We start from the raw sequence: 8,727 nt of genomic DNA on the forward strand, positions 1-8,727 counted from the left end.
AAACACACATAGTCACACACTGTGCTTGCAAGCAGTGACCCTGATGCTAAACAAGTTTATTACGACCTCCAAGGGCTGGACAGGCAATAGATCACAGCAGGGGGAGGCCAGGGGTGAATCCATCAAAGCGACTTTAATAAAGACCACTTGATTTGGCCTGCTGGCTCAACAGATGCAGTGGTTGTGTTCAGGTCCAGTGAAGCGGACCAGAGTGTGGGCTGCATTGGTTCTCTACTGTGTTTGCCCCAATTGCTGTTTATGAGTTGGGGTTTCTATGGGCATAGAGATTGTGACACAAGGAGAGAGTAACTTTATAACATAATTCCATATAATTACAGTAATGTCAATTTTTGTGAAAGTCTGTACAAACAGTGGTAAATTCCCAGCAAAATGAGAAAAGAGAACTTTACTGGGTTTATTACTCAGATTATCCCTATAACATAATGTGAACAATAAAGTTGTTTAACGAGAGATTTGATTAGCTCCTCATGCATAGTGTAAATAATTCTACAATTTAATACCTAAGGTCTACTTTGGCAGGTCCATCACTACAAATCCATGTTGTTTGGACAAGCTTTGCTTAAGCCCAAAGACCTCATTTGGAATTCTAGTAATATACCAAGCATTTCAGACATACTTAATACAAGTACAGTAGTTTCTAAAGCACATCCTCAAAGCACATCTTGCTGTGAATCTATTCAAATTTGCTAATTTGTTTTTTCCAAAGTCTGTGTATGACATGGTTCAAGCAGATGCAAAACCACTGAAGCTACTTTTTTTTTTTTGTCCTTTCGGCCCATCCTGTGATTTCAGGGTTGCCATAATGGATAATTTGTCCGCATGTTGATTTGGCACAGATTTTTGGCCAGATGCCCTACATGACGCAACCGTCACCGATCGGGCTTGGGGCGTGCACTGAGGGGCTGGGGATGTGGATAGGCTGTTGGGGATTCAGTGTCTTACCCAGGGACACTTCAATATGTGGTCAGGAAGAATGGGCGCGAACCCCCGACCCTATAGTCGGTAGACAGCCACTTTACCAACTGAGCCACTGCCACCCCAAACCCTCTGAAGTTACTTAAAGCACTTAATATTTTGGAAAATATGCTTCTTTGCTTCCTTACTGAGAGTTAAAGGAGGATCAATACCACTTTATTTCAGAATAATAAATATGTATGGAAGATAGAGCCAGCAGACAATTAGCTTAACAGTTACCTTGGCTCTATTTTTTAGTAATAAAAATGAGTAGAACAGCTCTTTAAGCTCCCTATTTAACAAGTTGTATGCAATTATTTTTATTTGCACGACACATATAATGCATGAGTATGTTTGTAGAGTAAACAAAGCAAATATGCCCTTGCAAATTTGATCATCAGCAGTCTGCCCAAACAGAACTCCAGTTCTTTCATTTCTACAATGTTGAAATTATGACTTTCCATGAATTAATGAATAGGATGTAACATAAATGTAGCCTTTTAATGTAGTAATTTAGTCACAATTGGGTGAAAACTAATGAAGGTTTAGAAATTAGCTTTCAGATTGTCTAAAACCAAATAATATGCTGTGAACATTCAGTATGAATTGATGTTTTGTTGTCTTCAACTAAATTGGAAGAGGCAGAAAGAGAAATGTGTTAGTGGGTGGGCGGGTGGAGGGGGAGAGGACAGGGTTGGGATTGCATGTATCCTCATATACGTTGACCGAATGCGTATATTAACCAGTGTGAACAGAGTGTAACCTGCACGGTTTGCGCTCTGCTGGCGCTCTTAAAAATTGCCAGAGGATTTATCATCCAGCCCAGCCAGACAGATAGATGCAGGAGAGGAGAGGGAAAAATGTATGTAGTGCAGGAGTGAGAGAAAGGAGAAAACGGGGAGGCAGAGCCAAGTGCTCATAAGTCCTTGTCTCTGTCTACCTCTGCTCCAGTGTGTTTGATTCATAAGGGTTATGATGGCTGGCCAGGGTAAGGGCCAGGTATGGTGTTTTGGCAGGAGGAAGGAAGGAGGGAGAGCTGGGTACTGATTTGTAATTGTCATCCTTGTTGTGGGGTTTACTGTGTCAGCATGCAGCTCGTTTAACAGTGGTCATCGAAAACGCTATACCATCCATATATCAGCCTGTCATGTGCAATACATCAACTCATGTGTCTCTAGTTTTTCTTTATGGAAAGAGAAAGGGGAACGCAGCAGTTGTCATGTCATGTTTGAAAAGGTGAAGGGAGGAAAAGAAAAAGAAAAAAGTGCCACCTCAAGCCACTGGGGGGCACTAGTGTCACAATCAATCCGTTTCACCATTCTCTCTTGTACTTTGAGGAGTGTCAGGAGATGTGGATCTGGCTGCTGTTCACTCTCTCTGTCTTTTCCTCCACCAAAGGTCTGGATTATATAACTATGCATTCATTACCCAGCTTTTGCCATGTGCTCCCTTCCCAGCAGATGGTTAACTGAAGGCTACAGAGGACGTCAGGGAGGGGGAGGTGGACTACCTCAGGAAAATTACCATTAAGATTCCTCATAAGGAATAGCACTTTAAATCCAGCAGTGACTTTGAAAAAGTCTGAAAATAAGTGTTCAATAAAGGCATTTGTTAACTTTTAAACCCATCTAAAAACAGCAACGAACCGTCTCTGTCAAGTAACTAAACTTTAGTCAAAAATGTAAAAACCTATAGCTGAGTGCCACATTATGTGATAAACAGCTGAAGAACTATGCTAGTCTCGTTTTGCTTTAAAAGAAACTCACTCTTACTGAGGGTAGATTCCAATTAACAGTAGAAACAAACTGACTTTAGTGGTACTGTCTGGCATTTCTGTGGTCTTATTGGCTTGCAGGCTCTCTCTCTGCTATCTTTCCTCTATCTTCATCTTTATATTTCTCAAAAAAAAAAAAAAAAACGGACTTGATGTCTCTCATTTTATGCAAACAGCTTGCCTTCCCAGACTGAATGATGTGTAAATAAGACATAAGGCCGGCAGACAGAGTTGAGAGGCTCTGTTGCTGTTCAGCTAAACAGCGGAAATAGGCAAGACGTGAGATTTTAGTTGCTTTGGATATGGTATGATTATTACATGCGCCTCGATTCCAGCATCTGACAAACAGCCATCACACTGGAGTTTCTATGCTTTATGGAGTTTACTGAGGATAGTAGCACAAACAAAAAAAACAAAACAATAGATGCATCATTGACGAAAGAGGTCCGAGGGGAGCAGCAAGATGTGTTCATGATAGCTGACAGGCTGCAAATGTAAACTCACTTTTTGGGGCAGTGATGTGCAGAAGGTTGTCTCACGCAGGGGCTCGTCTTTCGATGGCTAAGCACAACCGGAAAAAATAACTGCAAGGTATTTTTCAATCTACAGTAACGTAAAATAAGAAAATCTTGTTCAACTAATCTTATTACATTGTAAAAACTGAGCATCACTTGAACTCCAAAGTATAGTCAAAGATCACTGCCTATTCATTACTAGCCGTTTCCAAACAGATTCTTCCTGCAGCATAATGTGCCATCAAATGCATTAATGTGTATTTGCAGCAACTGCCATCATGGTTGGTGTTGGTGTTTCCAGAATTCTGAGGTTGGTGTAGAGACAAATAACAGCATTACCCCTCAAAGGAAAAATATTTTTTCCTACTTGGAACAAATCTTATGAAAAGATCAAAACCAACAATGGATTGATTGTACAAACACAAATCGTCTGTGTAGCCAATGCCTGTGGTGCCTTTTGTGCCATGCATCTTCTTGATGTTTTTTCTATTTTTTTTCCCCTATTAAAATATTTTTGTGGAGTTTTTTCTAATCTAATCCGTGGGTCTAAGGACAGATGGTTTTGTTGTCATGCATACTGTAAGACCCACTGGGCCAAACTTCACCTTTGACATCAGGTAATATTATTTTGATATGATTTGATTTATAATATTGATCAGTTGCTTTTATGCTGATGTGAAGCACCTTGGTTTGCCACTGTGTACGAAAACACAATAAATAAAATTGACTTGACTGTTGTCCAAAAACTGAGTCACATTGTTGCACTGGCTGCCATGTTTTATCATTATGATGTAGCTGGATACAGCAGGTTATATTGAGTAATTTCCAAAGACAGCATTGTGCTGCAGTAACATACACAGGTGCACCAAATCTGCAGTTCAAAATACCTGAATAGCACATTTTGCCTAGTGAGTGAGTAAAAACAGTTCCATCATATTCGGGGAAGCCCCAAGGTCACTCTTACCAAAAAACACTCTGTTGTTGTCCCAGCTGCCAGTGAGATCAGATCTTGTACACTCTGGATCTTGTACACTCTGGAGCCAGTTCTTTTCAAGACGTCTCCTTATTTTGCCAAATTTATTTATTCCCTCAGGTTTGACCAGTCTCCTTGTCCCCACTGCAGAGAACACACAAACAGCATGATGCTGCCTGCACCAGGCTTCACTGTAGTGGTGACAGTCACATCATGACCAGTTTCTGGTGTTAGCTTGTAATTGTGCTTGGATTTCTGGTAAAGGGTTGATTTCTATCCCATCAGCACAGGGAGACTTTGTCCTTAAGCACTCGGTTATTAAAATGCCCTATTGTAAATTCCAATGGGCTGCCATATGGCTTTTAATCAAAGTGGCACTCTTGTCACTCTACCAAAGGCCTGATTGATGGGAGAGGTGGTTGTCTTTCAGCCTGGTTTTCTAGCAGCTTGGTAGCTCAATGGACAGAGCAAGAGAATGGGATGAAGAACTCTGTAGGATCAAATCCCCGCCTACACACCAGGTGTGTCCCTAAGTGAGACACCCAGCGCCAGCTCCCTGGGTGCCATATTTTTCTTTTGATGGGTAAACTGTTATTTGTCTCTACACCAACCTCAACATTCTGGAAACACCAACAACAACCATGATGACAGTTGCTGCAAATACATGTTAGAATAATTAACCAAGAGATGTCTGCAGCAACTATTGAGTAAACTGTAAATTTATGTATGTAACTTAGTATATACAGAAGTAAAATCATGCATAAATGTATATGAATGTATGTATGCACATAGATTAGTTTGTGTGGGTGCATTTGCGTACACCTCTGTATTCAAGTTTGTCGAAATGGCAGCTTTTCTCTCAGACACTGTGCATCTGGCTAGGTCCTCTATGTGTGGGCAGAGAACAGTGAAGCCACTTCCTGCAGCCTGCAGTCCTGACAGTGAACGGATTCACAGTGTAAAACATGGCACAATGAACTCAATATCTAAAAGTAGTGTACTGTACAACAAAGACATTACTTTGTACTTAACGCTCCTGCTTTATTTAGATTTATATGGTTGGTAATGGTTCCATTAGGTATATGGATATTATGTTGTTAAAGCTTATCTATGGGTGAGCCATAGATAGATGGAGGCCGTGAACAAAAATTGCAGGTTGGCAATTTAAGTGCTCAAACTAGGATGACTTGGACAGTTGTGAAAAAAGTAAGATGAAAAAAGCAGAAAAATAACAATGTAGAGAGAAAAAAATGTGGGATTACCACGTTATAAGGATCTAAGTTTGGATTCTTCTGCTCCTCCTCACCAGAGGTTCTCTTTGTTTCTCTCTCCCTGCCACAACACTCTAACCACATTATACATTTGTTTTGGTAGGACAGGGCTTTTGAAGGTAGTGTATTAACTCAGTGGTAACTAAGAATACGAATTAATTCTTAGAAACTGATGTTTAATTGCCATTTCTTATTTTTTCATTTATCGTTGAGGATACTTAAAGCAGAGTTTGATCGTCAATGCATAATTCTGCTCTACTATGACGTTTTATTCTGAAATGTACAACTGGGAAGCAGTATTATAGTGCTTGGTGCTCACAACTACGTCGTAGAACGTCCCCGGTTCAAATCCATGGCCAGCTGAAGTCTTTCTGCGGGGAGTTCGCATGTTCTCCTCTTGCTTACATGGGTTCAGTAGAGATAAATGTTCAGGTTTTTAGATAAAACTAGACTAGAAGCTAAACTAGGAAATCAGTTGGGAAGGTTAAATGACAGGTTGATCATTAGCAACCCTACCATGTTATTAGAGTTCTGCTGGTTACACTCTGATATTAAATGTTTTTTTTTCTTTGTTCAGTAGAAACTGCTCAAATTTTATTTTTGAGAGAGAGCCAGTCCACAAACAGACATCTGCCAAATGGATCTATTTCTGTTCCTCTCTTTTCAGTACCTGGCCAGGCCAATCAGAATAGGTTTGTCTCCTCTTAAGGCCAAATGCCAAGAGCACTGCAATTACTGCTGTAATTGGCTTGAATTGGCCATTAGTACTCAGCTTGAGTCACAGTCCAAAACACACATCAACAGACAGACGTGAATTCAATCAAACAACCCCAGTCCCTTACCAATGCACTGACAGGATCTTAACGAAGAAAGAAAGAAGGAAAGAAAGAAAGAAAGAAAGAAAGAAAGAAAATACTTAAAAAGTATTTAAAAACTTGAAAAGTTTAAAAAGTTTATGTAATGTTTTGTGCCCTCAACTTACAAATAATTACAGAAAACCTTTAAAATTAATTAAGTGTCTTCATGGAGTTGGCTGTTAGGGTTTTTTAGTGATAAATAAATGAGGCACTAAGGGAGACAAACTATGTGATGGTAGTGATGGTAAAAGCTTCAAAATAAAATGAAGCATATTGTTGTTTGAACACTGCCACCTTTGCAGGGTTAATTGTTGTCTTTTATTCTATTCCATTTAAGCATACTGCCAATTGGCACTGAGTCACAGACACTATAGCATCTAATACATGTTATCAGTGTTGCGGCGCATATTGGGTGTTTGAGGGTAGTGGTTAAATATGAAAGGTGTCTAAATTTACACCTGACAGTTGAACAGACAAAAAGCTAAAAAGTACTTCTAAAGCTAGAAAGTTCTAAGACCTGGTTGCTGTGATTCCACTAATTGGAGCAAATACTTCAGGCTTTAAGATCTTTGCATTATCAGAACATTAAGCACCGTCTGGCACTGTAAAATCCTTTTTAAAAAAGAAAAAAATCCAATTGGGACTGGTTTAGCTTTCTATTGTGGTTCACAAAAGTAATACATCTTAAAAATTGAAAAAAAAAAAAAAACTAAAAAAAGTAACCAGCTACATTTACACATCTACCACAAATGAAACATTTTGAAAAATGGTGAGGTAAAATAATGGAAAGCGAAAATGCTATAAACTCTTATCAGTATTAAATGGGCAGTACAATTTTTCAGCGTATAGACTTTACCTCCCAGGTTTGCTTCACTTACGCTTGCATTAATAAATTATATTTCCATAGAATTTTGCAGAGTCGGTATGAAGAATGTAAAAAATAGCATTGTGGGGAAAAAAAACAAATGAAGCAAAACTGTTCCGCATATTGCGATTTAAAAACAGTGGAGGTCTTTTACTTTGATTCGTTGTAACCAATAGCAATAGAAACTCTGATACTATGATAATGTATGTGCACTTATGGCTTGTAGACAGTCATAACAGCACATTTTCTAGATAGAAAAGAGAAATTATACCAGTGCAGGTGTTGGAGCTACCATACACATGGCTTTGTGCTTCCACATTTATACATTTGGCCCCTAATGACCTGCATCTACTGCATAGTTTGAGTCCAACCTGAAACATCTGATTTTATTTAAACTTTATTTGCAAGTTTGGGACACATGAGAAAGAAATGAAACTTCTGTCCAGCACTGGCCATCCTGAAACCCATTTTCTTTTGCTTTTCATCATATCCTGAGAAGCATCGGTCTGTCTCACTATCATTACATATTGTCAGTTTTAAGACTCATTCTTGAAAAGAAGTCTGAGGTTTTTTCTGAACTTCACATCACATCTCTGCTTAAGCTCAGCAACCGAGAGGCAAAGCTGCAAAATATGACTTACAACTCCTGGAGCTGCTCCATGTTCAGTTAATAATAAAACCAATAATAAAACAAGGTACTTTGACAGCACACATTGTGATTTCCTGAGATACGGTATAGGGACACGTGCAGCACATTCAAATAAAACACATTTGGCTGTAATACCTCAAAGAAAATTAAAAAAAAGAGATTTTGTATTTTTTTTTTTTTTTTGATTTTGTTTCTTTTGATTTTTTTTTTAGATTTTGTGTCAATGAACCAGTGTGAAAAGCTGTCTTGACACCACAGTATTATTTACAATGTTGCCCCCCCCTACTTCCACATTAAAAAATAATTTCAATCATTTGAGGTAATCATATCACCACAGAGATGCTAAAACCCACAAAACATGGGAACAACATAATTGTGACAAATGAATCAGCATCACTTTGTGCAGCAGACTGAAGCCGGTAAACTGTGCATGCAGCAGTTCTCTGGTATAGACTTATGTTTATTCACATGGGCTCGGGCAATATTTATTTAGAAATATTTCATCACACAGTTTGGAATGAAGTTACAGTCACCCAATGGAGCTGTGTGTCTGGCTGAAGTGTTTTTCATCATTTTTGGACAACTATGCAGGACTTCGGGAAGACTCCATGCTGCAGACCAACAGAGACTGAATATGAGTAGAGGAAATGTGTTGTATTGTGATTGTGGACATTAATAATTAAAAATTATTTAATTGGATAAAGAATCTATCTAATCAATCTCTTTCCCAACAGCAGAAAATAAATCTCATCTTACGGTGATTTAATCACATGTGGTATTTTATTCTTTCATTGTTTCTTCATATTCAATCGCATCCTTTCTCTAAGCCCCTCTCTCCACCACACAAA

The sequence above is a fragment of the Channa argus genome, chromosome 1 (genome assembly GCF_033026475.1).
Source record: "Channa argus isolate prfri chromosome 1, Channa argus male v1.0, whole genome shotgun sequence".
NCBI classification, from domain to species: domain Eukaryota; kingdom Metazoa; phylum Chordata; class Actinopteri; order Anabantiformes; family Channidae; genus Channa; species Channa argus.